The sequence below is a fragment of the Petaurus breviceps genome, unplaced genomic scaffold, assembly GCF_028583685.1.
Source record: "Petaurus breviceps papuanus isolate PSGF00001 unplaced genomic scaffold, PetGlider_PUasm1.0 140, whole genome shotgun sequence".
Lineage (NCBI taxonomy): Eukaryota > Metazoa > Chordata > Mammalia > Diprotodontia > Petauridae > Petaurus > Petaurus breviceps.
In genome coordinates this window covers 6,055,084-6,073,414 of record NW_027185698.1, presented here as the reverse complement: position 1 = coordinate 6,073,414, position 18,331 = coordinate 6,055,084, and the positions used below count along the sequence as shown (strand labels likewise).

At 37.0% G+C, this 18,331-nt stretch overlaps 1 pseudogene; it reads right to left on the bottom strand.

Annotated features, from left to right (window-relative positions):
- Positions 1 to 12,197: 12,197 nt before the first annotated feature.
- LOC138151260 (eukaryotic translation initiation factor 3 subunit C-like) overlaps positions 12,198 to 18,331 on the bottom strand; it is a 31,545-nt pseudogene continuing 25,411 nt past the window's right edge.

The following is an 18,331-nucleotide window of genomic DNA, read 5'->3' as shown; positions in this document are numbered from 1 at the left end:
CTTCCTTCCTTCCTTCCTTCCTTCCTTCCTTCCTTCCTTCCTTCCTTTCTCCCTTCCTTCTCTCTTTCTTCTTTTTTTTTTCTTTTCTCTCTCTGTCTCTCTTTCTAACTGCCTAATATAATTAGAGGTTTTTGAAATAGGAATTAATAGTATAGCTGAGACCTGAAGGAAATCATAGAATCCAGGAGGCAGAGATGAGGAGGGATAGAGTTCCAGGAATGAGATCTAGCCATTGAAAATGGTCTGAGTAGGGCAATGGATTGTAGTGATCAAGGAACAACAAAGAGGCAAGTGTCACTACTTCACAGAGCATGGCGGGGAGGTGTAAGACATAAGAAGACTGGCAAGGAAGGAATTAGGTTTTATACACACACACACACACACACATATGCAAGGTTACAAGAGAGGAGGATTTGGGAGAAGACAAGTTCAGTTTTGGACATGTTGAATTTAAGATTTCTTGGAGACATCCAAATGTCCAATAGGTAGCTAGAGTTCAAGTAAAGTTATGACTGGAAAAACACAAGTGAGAATCAGCAGCATAGAGATGATAGCTGAATCCATGGAAGCTGAGCAGGTCACCAAGTAGAATGGTATAGTGGGAGAAGAAGAGGACCTAGAACAAAGCTTTGGGGTTCACTCACAATTAAGTATAACCTGTATAAAAATCTAATAGAGGAAACTTAGAAGAAGTCACACAGGGGGAGAAGCAGGAAATATTAGTGCCATGAAAAACTAGAGAGAAGACAGTACCGAGGAGAAGAAGGTGGCCAACAGTGTCAAAGACTGCCAAGTGGTAGAGAAAGATGAGGACTGAGAAAATGCCACTTTGGCCACTTTGTATTGTTGATGTTTCCCCCCCTTACTTTGACCAACTGATGATATATAGCTTTATTTATAGTATCTTTGTACATGTTTCCCCATATCTGATATGTTCTCCTTACTCACCAATGTATCATAGAACCCCCATCTTCTTTCAAATCTCAATATGGTTCAGTTTTACCTTCTTCAGGAAACCTTTCTTGCCCTCTCACCTCCAAGGTGACAGCGGTCTTTCCCTCATGAAATTATTTTACTTACTATAGACCTTGTATTTTTATACTTGCATTTACATCCTATGCTCTAATCTAGTGGAATATAAGCTCCTTGAGGTCATGACTGTTTTGCCTTTATGTATCTCCAGAGTCTAGCATCATGACATGTACATGGTAGGAACTTACAAATGTTAATTGAATTGAATCAAATTGGCTAGTATTTGAAATATAATTTTAAGCTTTAAAAAAAAAAGAAATGGATGTGATAGTGTTCTGAGAAATAATTGGCTTCTTGTAATGCTTAATTGAGAGGGTCGACTATCCTTCTGAGGTCAAAGGAAAATGCTTGTTCTTATAAACTAGCACTTACCACAGTACCTGGCACATAGTAGGTGCCTAAGAAACATCGATTGATTGATTAATTGATTGAACTACAAAATCCAAGATGCCAGTCAATTCTCAAACTGCCATTACACATGCTTGTTTCCAAAGTACACATTTTTAAGTCTTGGGGAAAATAAGAATTTAGAGTAATGACTGGCTGTGGGATTGCAATAACTGACCTCTGAACTCCCTTCTCATTCTTCAGTTTTATTATCAGGTGAATGGATAAGCTAATCCAACACTACAAAGAACTGAGAATTCAATTCTAGTTCTGTAACAACAAAATATAGATTGGATTTGTAAGCAGATACAAAGTACCATATGCTAAGCGAAAGAGAGAAGGCACTGTTTGCTCTTGGAGGAAATATTCAATGGATATAATCTTTCCTTTTTGACTTCTTCCAGCCATTCTGTGTGTGTGCGTGTCTGTCTGTGTGTGTGTGTGTGTGTGTGTGTGTGTGTGTGTGTGTGTGTGTGTATCTCTTAAATTCTAGAGACTGGAGATCAAGAGGCATCATGCATGGCCACATCAAAGCCAGCCAGCTTTCAACCTAGCTTCCCCTAAGGTCAGAAAACATTCCCTTTATGAGAGTACAACTTTCAAATCTGCTTACAAGAAAGCTATTCTGCCTTTGGATGAATGGAGGAGAGGGACAAACTATTTGAGAGAACACATACGCCTGCTGTCCTAGGTTCTTTAGCTTGTCTCCCTGCAAACTAAGGAAGCAGGCCCGCTAATGCTGATTGTGAGGTGTCTGACTGCAGGCTGAAGAAGAGCCTCCTAGGCCCTTAGCAATGAACTTCCTATCACATGTGTACACCCCATACAGATTTTGCTCTCTCAGAGTTAACTGGAATAATTCCATGAGGCCCTATTAGGAGTTTGCTTAATCAGAGAAAATATCAAAGCGTTTAATTGTTTGCAGTTCTTCTGAAGTTGCAGAAACCAACAGCCAATTAGTACTCAAACTCCTGTTTTCAGATGGGAAGCTAATCTCTTTTTAATAGAAACTTTTCCCATTCATTTTTTTTAAGGCAATGCATATAGCAACTCAAGTCACATTTGAAATACAATGAAACAGAATATGAAATGATATTTTTGTACAAACTATCATCTTTTCTGGTTCATTTTCAAGATCTGTGATATTTACATATGACCTTTCCATTTTTATTAACAGTTTATTGGATTTTTGCATTCTAGCCAGCAGAAGAGAAAGGTAATTTACAGAAAGATTTGACAGTTATACACACAGCTATAAACTTCAGTCCATTAACTTATTTCTCTTGTAACCTTTACTTGATTCTACCAAAACATCCAAATAAGCAGTATGTCTTGTTTTCCTTTATGTTAAAAAAAACTCTCATTATAGGAGCCCTATTTATAGAATGTCAAGTGGAAGGAAAACCTTTTATTACGTCTTTTTATAGTTAGAGAGACATCTACCACTCTTACCTTTAAGTTATATAACTCAAAGTCAGTGTTATTTTATTTGTTCTTTAGATTTCTGTGAAATTATAATGAAGACACAGAATGATAGTATTTGCTTTTATTTTGTTAGGAAAAACAATTATGGATTTTATAATAGTAAATTGTTTTAAAGTGGCCATTCTACTTTTTTTTTACTTTGTTTTGTTTCCCTGGACTAATATTTCATAAAGCATTACATGCCCTGAAGGTCTAAATGTGATTATTCCAACATAAACTATTTAGGGAGTCTATTTCCAAAAAAATATATTTCCTCACACAAAAATGTGCAGCTTTTAAATTAGTACCTCATGCGAAAGGCAGTCATTTTTAAATGGGGGCATACATTTCATTACTGTATATAGTAGGAGCTTAATAAATATTTTTGATTACATGAATGAATGACTATATGCATGAATACCACATTAACTGAAACCTCCCCAGGGTGAATATAATTTTGGTATTACAAAAACCTAACACTCCATTATTCTGTCCTTGTAAAATAATGAGTTTAGATAGTAAAAGAAAAAAGATGCTGTGCTTTTGCATTCTTCATTCCCTGTTAGTATATATATAGTGTTTCTAATATTAATATTCAAATATATAGCAAAGCAATCTTGTTCTGAGTATAAAGGAAAATACAATTTTCTATCAAGACAAAGACCTTTATTTTAAAGAAAGAGAAAATGAACAAACTGAAGAGAAGACAGATTTTTGTTGTTACTACTGTGTTTTTTTTTTTGTTTTTTAAGTTTGAATGCTGCTCTGTTCTTTTGCCCATCTTCGGTTTTAAATTCTTAAAATTTTCCTAAAAGCTATGTCTGCTTCCATGTAGATGTAATCAGGAATTCTCTGCATTGCCTGCACTTTTAAAGAATCTATTGCAACGAGAAAAGACTTAGATTTAGGAGGGACTAAAGACCAATGCAGGTAGTTTTAAATTTATAGACTACATTGATCTGTGCCTTTGTTATTAAATGAAAAGGATGAAAATGATTGAAAAGTGTAGATCACATTGTAAGCGTTCACAAATGATAGCTCAGATTGACAAATGTTTGAATCGGACCAGTCCGTGGTTTACCTGCATCTAAGGAAGGACTTGAAGAAGACCCAAGTTATGGGTATTTACTGCATCTGGGACATAAGAGAATTTACTATCTCGGTGTGAAATTCAAGGCTTCCTAGACTTCCCACTGAGGGGAAACTGATTTAATTACTCAGTTGCATTGGATGGGGGAGATTAAGAAGCAGAGGGAGAATGGTCAATGAAACCTGCGTACAACTGTACTACACATTAAACAGTAGTGGCAGCTGTCTTTAGAAAACAGAAATGAGCGCCAAATTTAGGCAAAAAATATACTTTCACTTTTTGCTTTAATTTCCTTCATCTCTCCTTGGGCTCCTGTGAAGAGAAAAAGTTCCATACTGCCATCTGGTGTCTAGTACAGGAACTGCAGAAACAAATCTTACTAGGAGCACCATCTGGATGTCAGTACTTTGAAAAACAATGAGAATATACATCTATTGCTGGTATATCTCAAAAACGGAAAACACTTTACAGATATGCCTAACGTGTATGTATTAATGCCCCCTTCCCCCCATTCCTAACCTCAAAGGCATCTAATTGGAAAGCTAATGCAGTTTTTTTTTAATAATAAGGTTTTTTTTTTTTTTTAAACAAAAAGCAGGAATTTGCTACAGAATAACTCCTAATCAGTACAGCACATTTTGGTGTCTGTGACTCATGCTTCCTGGGCATAATCATTCTTTCTCCTACCTTCCAACTAAGCTGTCATCTTCTCAAAGCTGACACTGACCTTTTAACCTTGCCCCAAAATATCTACTAGTTTCCTGAGTTATTATTTGGGTGTAACACACATGAATATTTGAGTTGTGAGTCAAATGCAGAAGCCTTTCTTATAAAAGTCCATTTATGAAAGTTCTGAGGGAAGGAATATTTTCATCTGTCAAATGGAAATAATGATGCCTGACTATCTGCCATTTTGTAGGGAGGAAGTAAAATAGCAAGTGAAATAAAAAAAGCAATCACTTCCTTAAAGGTCCAAGTCCAGATTTGATTCTTCCCAAAACCATATTATAATTAACCTACCCCATGCTAATATCTCCATAATTCTAATCTCTTTATCATTTATATACTGTTTTCATCATTACATCTTTGCTTTCCTGAGAGTAGGTTAAGCTCCTGGGTGAGAGGGAAGAAAACTGTTTTTGATTTGTCTTTGTACCCTGGTGCCTAACACTGTGTATTGATGTAGAGGAAGTTTTCTTAATGCTTGTTAGGTTTCATTATATTAGACTGGTTGTGAATTAACAGTATCGGGAGATGGATCCTCTCTCAGACACCAATGATAATGTGTTCCTATCCAATTCACAACCTCTGAGAGTTTGAGAATAAAAATATTTGCACTATTTGACTTACAGTATTGTTATGAGGAAAACATTAAACAAACCTTAAATTACTATGTAAATATATTTATTTCACCAGTAGTATCATTACTATTTATTTTCTCTGTGGTTTAGGAGCATATTTATATCTCTATAAGTATACACACACATATATAAATATTTATAAAATCTCCCTGGCTGGAAAGTAAAGTCCTTTGCTCCTTTTCCTTTGGTATCTATCACAGTTACTATTAGAATGGTGTGTTAGTTGTGGTGGACACCCAATAAATGATCAAAGTTGAACTGGATAGCTCTTTGAGGTTTCTTACAATTCATTATTCTATTGCTTTTCTAATTTAAATTTGGTAGATTCATTTAGACAAAATCCATTTGAATGGCTATGGAATGAAAACTGACCATATCAAGAATCCAAAAAAGGTCTATAGAATTTTTTGAAGGTATCAGCTTTTGTTTCTCTAATGTGTTTCTCCAAACATCACAGGGTTCTCTTTTGGTAGATATTCAACTACTTGGATTCCCATTACAGAGGGGGGAAATGATACATCATTTTCTGTATTAAAATTGATATGTGTATTACTCTATCAAGGTGTTTATGAATACATATGCATAAGTATAAATATATTCATGTATATGTATGTAAAATCAAGTAAACAAAGGAAAAATCAGTTTGGTTTTTACAAGTTCAGCATGCCATCAGAATTATGTATTTTGAGGAAGAATGCTAAAAAGTAATTCTGTTTTGATAGAATTCAACCTAACAGTAGCATAGAAAGGCCTTGCGATATAGTAGAATGAATCCTGTATTGAACATTTGCCCAGAAAATCTGGGTTTGAAGACCACTGTTGACATTAGCTTTATGTACATGGACCAGGTCAATCTCTCAGAAACTCTGATTCCTTAGGTGTAAAATGAGGAAGTTAGGATAGATCATCTATGGGACTTTATCTCATAAGGTAGCTGGGAGGATTTAATGAGAATATATTTAAGATTTTTTGCAAACTTTAAAGAATTCAATAAATGCTGACTGTTATTCTAAAGCACCAATTACAATTTTCTACCAGCAGAGAAGGAGGCAGAATACTTAAACAGTTTTCCAGGAACAACCATGAACAAACTTTATGTTACTTAGGCATATTTTCAACTGCAATAGACTCGATTATTTCACAGTGCTTCTACCTATATCATCCTATGGGTTCCTAGGTACTGGCTTGAGCACTGGAAATTAAATCTACCAATCAATCAGAGTACCTTTTGTATTTTCCCATGTTGTAGTAGGTAGCAGGAATAAAGGAAGAGGAAGTGGTTCCCTGATGTTAGAATTGCATTACTGAAGCCATATTTTTTCTTCATCTTTTCACAGTTATTGCATTTTAAAATATCATTATCAACATCATCATTTTCATCATCCTCAGCAACAAGAAGAATTCATTATGTCTTCATAATGTGCCAGGCACTGCTAATAATTGTAGATACAAAAAAGGCAAAAACAAGCAAAAATGTAAAACCTGAACAAAGCAAGGAAAAAAACAAACCAGGAGAATCCCTACCCTTAAAGATCCCACAATAAAATCAAAGAGGAGATAATATGCAAAAAAATAAGTTCATACATGATACAGATATTGGAAATGAAGGTAATCTCAGAGGAACAACTCTAGTTATGAAGGGATACTAAGAATTAAGGCCAAGAGGATTTTTTTTTCAAGTTTAATAATATTTTTTTCCTGTGGTTACATGTAAAGAAAATTTTTACAAGATTTTAAGTTCCAAATTTTCTCCCTCCCTCCCCTTCCCTCTTCTGCAAATGGGAGGCAGTTTGACATAGCCTATACATGTGCTATCATGTAAAAAAAATTTCATCTTAGTCACGGTTATGAAAGAAGAAACAGATTTACAAAAAAATGAGAAAGAATGAAGTAAGTGGGGGAAAAGTATGCTTCAATCTGCATTCAGAGTACATCAGTTCTTTATCTGGATGTGTATAGCATTTTCTTTCATGAGTCCTTTTTACTCATCTTGGATTGTTGTGCTGCAGAAAGCAGAATTTAAACTGAGTCTTAAAGGAAGTCAGAAGAACCAGGAGACAGATAGTAGGAGACAGAGGATTGTAGGCAAGGAGCACAGACCCTGAGAAGGCAAGGAATGAGGGTCCTGTGAGGACAGCATGGCAAATGCAGTTGAATCATAGAGTATAGAGTATATATATAGAGAAAATGTAGGAAAACTGAAAGGAAAGAAGGAACTAAGTGGTGAAAGACTTTAAAAGCCAGAGTGTTTTATATTTGATCTTAGAAGTGGCAGGGAATCACTGGAGTGTGCAGGGTGGGAGTTGGCAAAGGTGGTTGTGGTGACTGTTTAGACATAGAAAGATCAATCTGGCAGCTGAGTGGGGAATAAATTGGAGTCTGAAAAGATTTGAAACAGGGAGACCAAAGAGCAGACTATTGCATTAATTTAGGCATGAGGACATGTACCAGTGTGATGACTGTGAAACTGAAAAGGATATGTAAATAAAAAATTCTTTGAAATTAAAAGTAAGATTAGCAACAGACTAGATATGTAGACTGAGAGAGAGGAATTCAGAATTATATCTAAGTTGGGAGTCAGGGTCACTGACATGATTGTCTTACTCTCTGTAGTAATAGGGAATTTGGGGAAAAGGTAGGGTAAAGGTAATGAACTGTTTTTTTTTTTTTATGGACATTTTAAGTTTGAAATGTCTAGAAGATAATCAACTCAAGATATCCAGTAGACAGTTGTTGATGTGAGATTAAATATCTGGAGAGATGCTAAGTTGGATAAATAGACTTGAGAATAATTTGCATAGAGATTGAATCCATTGAACCTGATGAAATTAATAAACAAAACAATTTCAAGAGAGAAGGGGTCCCTGGATGAACCTTTGTGGGAAGAGGGAGACAGCCAAAGTTAGTAGGCATGACCTGGATGAAGTTTCAGAAATGAAGACATAGATGGCATAGTCAAGTAGGAGAGCCAAGAGAAGACTATGAAATGATAGCCAAGACAGTATCCAGTAGAAGGTGATCTACAGTTTTAAAGGCTGAAAAGAGATCAAGCAGAATGAGTATTGAGAAAAAGCCATTAGATTTCACATTTAAGAGATCTCTGGTGAATTTAAAGAAAGCAATCCCGGTCTGAATAAATAGGACAGAAACCAGACTATGGGGCATTTAGAAGAGTACAAGGGAAGGGAACGAAGCCACAAAATGTCCGTTGCCTTCTCAATCAGTTTAGCGATGAATGGGAGGAGAGATGGATCAAGTATGGAGTTCTTTTGTTTTTGTTTAGTTTAGTTTAGTTTTTTAATGGGGAAGACATGGGTCTGTATGTAAACAGCAAGGGTCTATTTGTAAACAGCAAGTCAGTAGACAGTGAGAAACTGTAGAAGGGTAAAATGGTAGGGAAGATAGAGGGGGCAACTTTCTGAAGACAAGAAGTGCTGGGGTCCTGGATGCATGCAGAGGTCAGCTTGTCTTGGCAAGTAGAAGTACCATCTTTTTAGTGAAAAACATGTGAAAGAAGGGTAGTAAAGGAAAACACCTATGCCTAGTGATGTGAGATGAAGATCCATCCTGTTTCAGGGACTAACCCAGAGCTCCTATTTCCTTCTCTATGTCAGATCTGTGCTTTGTACTGTATCTGGATTTGGGTATGGAGGTCTTTTTTCCCTTGCTCTGTCATGGAAGTTTAAATCTTTCCTAAAACAAAACAACTAATCTTTAGGGAAACGCTTATTTCCCCACACCTCTTTCACAGTAGTAGATTTCAATGTGAAAGGGACCTGAGATGCCACATATTCCAACCTTTTCCTTTTATAGATAAGAAAACAGGTGAAATGATTTGCTTAGGTTTTTATAGCTACTAAGTGGGAGAAGTAGGATTTGAATCTAGATCTTACCGACTCCAAATCTATCATTCTCTACACTATGTCTTGCTGCCTGTCAAATATACATTCCATCCCAATTCAAGAGCCCATTACTTCTGAATCTTAAACCATGATCCAGAAATCAGTCCTACTGTGTGATACCATCTTCTTATTCAGTGGTTCACTTCCTATGACCTGCTTTATTTTCTAAATTCCCCACCTTCGAACAATAGCGGTGATGAAAAAATCACTTGTACTCCTGAGTGTTTCATTTGCCCAGGTCTTGAAAATCCGCAGGCATTGTGAGGTTGTATTTGTTTGTTTGGTTTTTTTCCCCAGATACCTTCTGGAAATATCATATCTCAATATTAGCACAAGTGAATATTGGTGGCAGCTAGGTGTCACAGTGGATAGACTCATCTCCACGAAGTCAAATCCAGCCTCTCGGCAAGTCACTTAACTCTGTTCACCTGTTTCCTCATCTATAAAATGAGCTGGAGAAGGAAATGGCAAATCGCTCTAGTATTTGCCAAGAAAACCCAAAATGGGGTCACAGAGAGTTGGATGTGACTGAAAAATGACAGAAAAAAAATCAGAGTGGTCAAGCAGCAGAATCACTAGACTTGAAGTCAGGAATTTAAATCTTGCATCTTATACTTAGTAATTGCATGACTAGGAGCGAGCCAATTAACTTCTCGGACCCATTGGTTTCCTCATTGGTAAAAAGGGAATAATAATACCTGTAGCAATCACCTCAAAGGATTTTTATGAGGGCCAAATAATATACCCCATTAAAAGCACTTGGCCATCATCAAAGTGTTATAAAAATGTCAGTTGCAGCTATCATATTATGGCCTATCATGAGGCTGGCATGCCTCAGATCCATTCTCTGGAATGACAACATATCTCCAACTGGTCATGTCAGAGCAGTGCATCCTCTCCATATTTCTCAGAAGGGAGTTAGGAAGGTACCTGCTACCCTACTATATTTCTTTTTGAGGAAAACAAGTCTCAGATAAGTTAAGTAACATGCCTATAGTAATAGCCGTCGAGCTAGGGCCAGAACCCAAGTTTTTGGCTTGGAGTCACAGAATTTCTAGGAAACCATACTGTCTTAAACAACATGAAAAAAAGGATATAATACTTTCACTTTCATGCAGAACACACTTTAAAACTATGTCTCTGGGAAAAGAGAAAGCACAGAATAATGAGGCAAGAAGATGGAAGTTTTAGGGACATTGTATTTATCATTGTATTCATGAATTGGGGAAAAAACAGGAAACTGCAGTTCTGTTATCAATAAGGAAACCCTGTTGTTCTGAAAGATGCTCATAAAACTGTACAAATTATAGACACAAGTATATTAAAATATAGGAAATGATCTTTTGTCTCATTCTATTGATAAAATATGTATCCTTAAGGAGAATATAATTCAAATCTTTTAATGATTAAATGCTATGGTATATGTGCTTCTTTACTGATTGGGGATATAAAGGTGACAAGTAGCAGCTCTTAAATCCTCAGAGAGGAGTGTGTTGCTTGTCATAGGAATGAAGGGGAGGCTGAGGAAATGTTCCAATTTCACTTCAGAACTTTGAGGCAGCAGGCTTTGCTGCAATTGCCCATTATCCAAGGAATATAAAATGAAATGACAGCTGCCTATAGAGGTTGGGAGATTTTAAACTTTTCATCACTCTCCTCTGGCTTATCTTTCTTGAAGTAATTCAAGCTGGAGTTAGCCAACCAAGCCATCATTTACATTCTTGGAATCACTCGGAACATGCTCATGTATAATCAACATAATTCCTAAGAACATTTTAAAGACATAATGATACTGAATATTTTAAAGTAGATGGATAATACATACAGTAATGTCTTACCACATTATCACACCTCTCAACCCAGAGCCATAGGCCCTGAGACTTAATTATTTAAAGATTATAACAAGCCTCAGTCATAGATCAATGTTTTCTAGATATGGAAGTTGATACCCTAAGTAAAGCAACTTTTTCAAATTCACATAATACTGTACAAGACATGACCATATATCAAATTGATGTATCTAGTCAGAAGAAGCAGTGGGGTACAATGGAGAGTGATGTACCTGGACTCAGGTAGGAGGCCAGGTTCAAATTCTGCTTCTGATACTAAGGCCCACAGATTAGGGAGCTACAAAGTACTTTCTCTAGTCTCACTCTCTCCTTGTTTTATAACTGTGAAACTGTGGGTAAATCACTTGACTTCCCAGAGCAATTTACACTTTTACTTCACACTCAAACCATTCAGCAACACCCATTAGTCAAACACCTATTTCTTTTCCTCTAATGCCCTTCCCTGTCATGATCTATTTCTCAGGAGACAGAAAGCATTATATTTATGCCTAGTATAAACATGTGATAGCAGATGTCATTAGGTAGTAGACAGCTATATTCTATACCCAAACTGAATCCTGGCAAGAAGATATCCAGATATTTTGGTAAGAGGTCAAATGGCACCTACTATGGAAGGTGAGACCTAAATATTTGAGTCATGGGAATTATGCAACAAGACTACTCTGTTAACATCAGTACAGAAAGGGAATCCAAGATAACAGCAAAGTAAGCATGGCTAATGGTGTCACCATTACTGTCTATGTGCCTTTGCTGCTTATCTCTGTTGGATTATTTCCCTGCTAGTGAACAAAAGCAAAAAGTGCTATAACTGCTGCTGGAAGATTGGGAGTGGCCAAAGCAGGAGCCCCCAGCTGCTGGCACACCATTCATTCTTGAAGTTAAAGTTATGGAAGGGTTCATTAGGTATTTGGGAAATTACTGGACCCTTAAAATCTTGCCATTTATGGCATCCAATCTCATAATAGAAGTATAAAATAATGAGAGGGAAAAGGACAACAATGACTTGTTCTTTGGAACTAAGAAGAGGCCTTTCTTTTCAGGTAGTGATACAGCCATATATCAAGCCTACGTACAATCTTCAGTCCAGACATGGAGTGCCATTAGCTAGCAGTTAAAAAAAGAGGGGCAAAATAGGAGGAATTTGCATATCAGATAATATCTCAGTGCTAATAGAGTTGTAGCCACTGCTGAGGTAAAAAGATAGGTATGCAATGACTCTTCTTGGATCTTTTTAACTAGCATGGTGTGGACTTTATTGGCCTCAGAGAACAGATCCCAGACTTTCCTATTCATCTTCTATCTAAAAAATAAAATTATGGCAGATCTTCCAGTCACCCATCTTCATGGCTTTAGGAACTGCTACTACATGTTCCCTCAATGACGCAGGTAGACCAAGCAAGGGTTGCCAATTGCCCACCTGCAGTTGGTGATGTGACTAGTTGCTGATCACACATCTCTAGGCATAACTTTCAAGGACCACTATGCATTGGATCTCCAGACATATGACAGATACCAAATAATTGCATTCAAACAGCTCTGGGTTGATATGCAAGTGGAAGGGCACCTAGTGTCATTGTTCCCCCTTTTTCTATTCCTGGTTCCACTTCTACCTCAGCAACTCGTTAGCATGATTGTTGAACTGAATGTCCAGGAGGGTTAACAGGCCCTGGTAGAAGGCACAGATGCCCAACTGGTCCATGGCACAATAATAAAGGATCTACATATGAGGGTCTGCATGATGAATATTGTCCTGCAGATAGCTCATGAGCTTTCCCGGTTCTGAAACCGGGACCAATGAGAGTGAAGGGCATGGTGGTAGATGTGTCAGAGGATCACACATGCTGGAATTTGGCTTGTCTGATCCTTGACATAAATGTACTTATATAGCCTTTCTATAAACACAGATGAATCCTCTCTCTCAATTTTAGCCTGATCTTTCTCTGATTTTGAGGGCCCTTCAGGGGAAGTAAGCTCTGACTGATGAGACTTATAGTCAAACTTGTAGTAGGTATGGAGATATGGCAGTTTGAAGATATGGTAGTTGATATGGCAGGTTTCCTCTGTTGTTCCTTTTTCCTCTGGAAACTCTAAACACACTCAATGATGGCACAAACATGGGCCTCATTCTTTTTTTTCTTATTTTTTTTTGCTTTTTGGAGAGGTGAAGGTAGGGCAATTGGGGTTAAGTGACTTGCCCAAGGTCACCTCATTCTTGAGATGCTCCACATATTCTTGGGAATGAGGATCTGTTTTATTCATGATCTTGGTAAACTCTTTATTCATTCTTTCCACCAGAGTTAGGATACAACCATGAATACAAGTGGTTGCTCAAAGTTTTAGTTTCATACTCTCTTTCAGTATATTCTCTCCAACAAAGATTTTGGAGTCTGCAAACAATATGTCCATCAATTTCACTGATGCAGTCAAAGCACTTCTGCCACATCTCTGACTTCATGTGTATGGCCAGGTTGGGGTTGTAGTCAAAGAGAAAATCAATGATGTTGAATTTGATCTTAACAATCACTCCTTCCCCCACATTATTTTCTGCTGTGATCTGAACCAGAAGTCCTAGCAGCTCAATTTGGGTTGCACAATCATTACTTTCTGGTCACAAGCTTGCAGAATCTCATTCATCTTCTTGGCCACAATTGCATGTGTAATTTCTGTTTTCTTGGCAAACATTTCAGGCTTGACAGGTGATGACCCTCCTTGAAAGCTCTTCCACTCCCTGCCTTCGTTCTCCTCCTCCTCCTCATCTAGTGGCTTGGATTTTGAGTCATACGTTTTCTTGGTTTTGTCCCCTTACTTCTTCCCTGCAGTCTTTTTTTGTCCATGGTGCTCTCTCTTTTTCAAAGAATCTGGAAGCCAACATGACATATTTTCCATCATTCTCCTCTGAGTCACAATCTGCAGAAATGGAATCTGAACTCGTTTTCATCATCATCTGAATCCTTAGGAGTCCTCATTTTCATCTTCCATCTTCTTAATTAACTTTTATCTTTCCCTAGATGGTGCCTCAGATTTTTTCTTCAGGAAACTTATGACTCTGAGACCATCCTCATCTGAAGAAATATGAAGAACCTTCTGAGTCCACCTCATTTTTCTCAGCATTCTCTTTTGCAGACTAGTCAGGGTTCTGCTTATAGTTGGTGATCAGAGTTTCATAATCCCAGTTATAGTTATGTCTTCTCATGCAAGACACTCAGAGCCTTTGTGTTGTTTTTGTTCATCTTTTTCTCTTTCTTTCTCCATGTCTCTACTATAGTTCTTTGAAATAATCTTCCAGATAGGCCAGGATGCAGATAGAATCAGGGAATACCCACTTTGTCCACAGTGTTCTTGGCCTTTCTAAATGCCTTTCCTGAGAGCTCAAATTCCTCAAGACATGTAGTGACATCTTGAATTTTCATGGCATTCTTTTCTGGTGGTTTTTTTTTTTTATTAATTTGTTTGTTTACTTTTAGTTTACAAGATTCAATTCCACAATTCATTGAGTTTCACATTCTGTCCCTTTCCTTTCTCTCTCCCCCCAAGTATAGGATCTATAAATACTTTCATATCAGACATTAGTCAGGTTATAAAGATGGGTTGTATCAGATGGAATGAAAAAATGGTGAAGAGGAAATAAAACCAAACAAGAAAAGGAAAAAGATCAGATAGTTTTGCTTCAATATGGATACAAACTCAGTTCTTTCTAGTTCTTTCTCTGGGTGTAGACATGTCTCTCCATCATGAGTCTTTTGGGATTGACTTATATCACTGCATTGCTGAGAAGAGTCCAGTTTATCAAAGCTGGTCATCACATATATGTTGTGTCTGTAATTGTGTACACATTTGTTCTGGTTCTACTCTTCTCACTCAGCATCAGTTCGTAAAAGCCTCTCCAGGTAAATATGAAGTCCATCTGCTCCTCGTTTCTTATAGCACAATAGTATTCCATAACATGCATATACCATAACTTGTTCAGCCATTCCCCAACTGATTAACCAGTCAGATTGGCTAAGATGACAAAAAGGGAAAATGACAAATGCTGAAGAGGATGCGGGCAAATTGGAACACTAATGCATTGCTGGTGGAGTTGTGAAATGATCCAACATTTCTGGAGAGCAATCTGGAATTATACCCAAAGGGCTATAAATAATTTCATACCCCTTGACCCAGCAGTGCCACTTCTAGGGTTATATCCCAAAGAGATCATAGAAGTGGGAGATAGACCCATATGTACAAAAATATTTATAGCAGCTCTTTTTGTGGTAGCAAAGAATTTTCATGGCATTCTTGATGGGCTGGATAAGATTGGTCACCTCCTCAAATCTTTTGTCCTTGCCACTTCAAACAACAGATTTAGTGGTTTCTTCCTCTTCACTCAGCAACAATGGCTGTTTGCCACAGTTCCTACCTAGTGTTTTGTATGCCAGTTCCTCCTTAGATAGGGAAATTTTGGACTCACTGTCTGAATCAGTGATGAAAAACTATGAGGTGAAGTTGGGAACTCTGGGGGCAGTAGGCTGGGTGGGATGTGGATGTGGGCCAGATCAGGTGCTGGAAGAATCCTGTCTTGCAAAGATATAAAAATATCTAAATCTGTCACTTAGTAGCTAAATATACATAAAGTTATTTACATATCTGATCTTCAGTTTAATAATCTCTAAAATGGGAATAATAATATCTGTGTTGCTTAACTTTCAGGACTGCTTGTGAAGATAAAATGATATAGCAAATTTTTAACTATAAAGTGATAATCATATTATTATTATCTATATATGGTTTACTCCAAGATAGACCCCATGCCGTTTGCATTCTATAAAAATACTTAACAAGAGCTCTTTAAAAATCATTTGTACAGATATATTCATGACTGCACTATTTGTGGTGGAAAAATAACTGGAAACAAAGTGGGTACCTATCATTTGAAGATTGGCTGAACAAATCGTGGCACATGAATATAGTGGAGTATTATTGAATCACAAGCAAAGATTACTATAAAGCATTCAGAGAAACTTAAGAAGGCTTGTATGAATTAATGCAGAGTGAAATGAAAAGAGCCCAGAGAGGAATTTATAATTCAGTACAGTTCATAATACAAAACAGAACAACCATGGAGGACTTAAGAACTCTGATCAACACAGAAGTACTTAAGAACTCCGATCAACACAATGGTCAAACATAATTTCAAAAGACTGAGGATGAATGCTTCCCAAAACATGCCATAGCAGTGATGAACGAATGAATGAATGAAAAGTATTATGTTCTGACTCTGTCAAACCTTGTACTAAATGATAGAGATATCAATGAAGCTATTGGAATAGGTATAAAGTGTGAGGTGGCAGGAAAAAACAGTTATTTAGCAAAATAATAACAGTTGCATGCAAGCTGTTAATAGAGAATATTTTCAGCATCCTGATGAGTATTATTAGGCTACTGAATAAATCAGAGCCCAGGGCTATACTTTCTTCTGAGACATGTTCCTTTTTCAGGGTGACACATTTCAAGTACATATTTTTATAATCACAGCATCTCTCATCTCAAACTTTAAAGTTGCCAATGAGAAATACATGTCTAACACCCCTAAAACTGTCCTTCAGATAAAACTATGTCACCAACTATGATAAATGTGAAATAGAAAAAAAAAAGAGTTTCTACAGCCAGTTGACCCATCTTGTCAAGGTAGTGACAAAATCTGACATAGATCTCTGTGGGAAGCAGGGTGCCACTTCCCAAGACCTCACTTGGTCAGAAAATGATACTATTGGAAAGAATTATTGCTCAGTTAATTAGTCAACACATTAGATTGTCATCACCAACAAATCTTCGACATTATGAACAAGAAGATATTTCTGTTTGGACCTATGATCTAAACCAGAGAGATCTATTTGTCCATTTTTCTAACTCCCCACAGCATTTATGACAAGTACTTTATAATTTAGTAGTTGTTTTTATGCCATGTTGTGATATTTTTTGAAAATTTCTCATATATGTGTCTTGTTTCCTTAAGTTTTTCACCATGTCAGTGACCACAATGGACACTATTCTCTGTAGCACTTTGCAGAAAGCTATATATAAAAAGATAATTGATGAGTTTTTGTATGACTGCTGTATTAAAGATATTCTTAGGGGTCACAGGTCTTCTTGTCTGAAGTGTCTCTACTCCATTCCCTCATCCATTCAGCTGTCAAATTAATTTTCCAAAGCACAAATCTGAATATGCACAGCCATATTCAATAAAGTTCAATGACTCTTTATCACCTCCAGGATCAAATCTAAAATCCTATTTGGCATTCAAGACCCTTCACAGTCCACCCCCTTCCTACCTTTCCAGTCTTACATCTTACTCAAATTCCCCATCCTGCACAACAACCCCCCCCCACATCCAAAGTACTCTGCAGTCCAGTGACACTGGTCTCCTTTCTGTTCCTCCAGCAAGTCACACCATCTCCATCCCTGAAATACTCTCCCTCATTATCCCTACCTCCTGGCTTTGCTGGTTTCCTTCAAGTCCCAGTTATAACCCCACCTTCTAATCCTTTCCTGATCCTCCTCAAGGGTAGTGCCTTCCCTCTATTACCTCGAATTTGTCCTGGGTATATTTCACATGTACATAGTTGCTTGCATGTTGTCTCTCCCATTAGACTACGAGATTCTTGAAAACAGGGACTAGCTTTTGCCTTTTAAAAAATCCCCAACTCTTAGCACAGTGTCTGGCACATTGCTGTCACTTAATAAATACTGAATTTCTCACATAATATTTTGAACTAGAAGTGACCCTAGCAATAATAACCTCACAATCTTATTTTACAGTTGAAGAAAAACAAGCCTTTTGATTTAAATCATTCTATCAATTGGACCTGAGGAAAATAGAGATCATTACTATGTCTTGACCCAAACAACCCAAATTTATGACATTTTAGGTTGTTTTAAATGCAATCAACACTATTTAGACAACACAAGCAAACATATGAAAAATGGAAAAAGCGCTCAGTAATGTCTTGATGTCTCAAAGATTATCTTATGTAAGAGCATCCCTGTCACAAGTATCAAGTAGAGAGGATGTCCCTTGATACCAACTTTAGAAAAATATTTCCATCTTCCCCAATACAGACTAAATATCAGAAACCAATTCAAGCACGCTTTAAAAACTATAATAATCACAAGAGGTAATATTTGCATATTTGGAAATAATTCAACAAAGAAATAGATGCAAAGCTGCATAGTAGTGTAGCAAAGTAAGTAGAGGGCTAGCTTTGG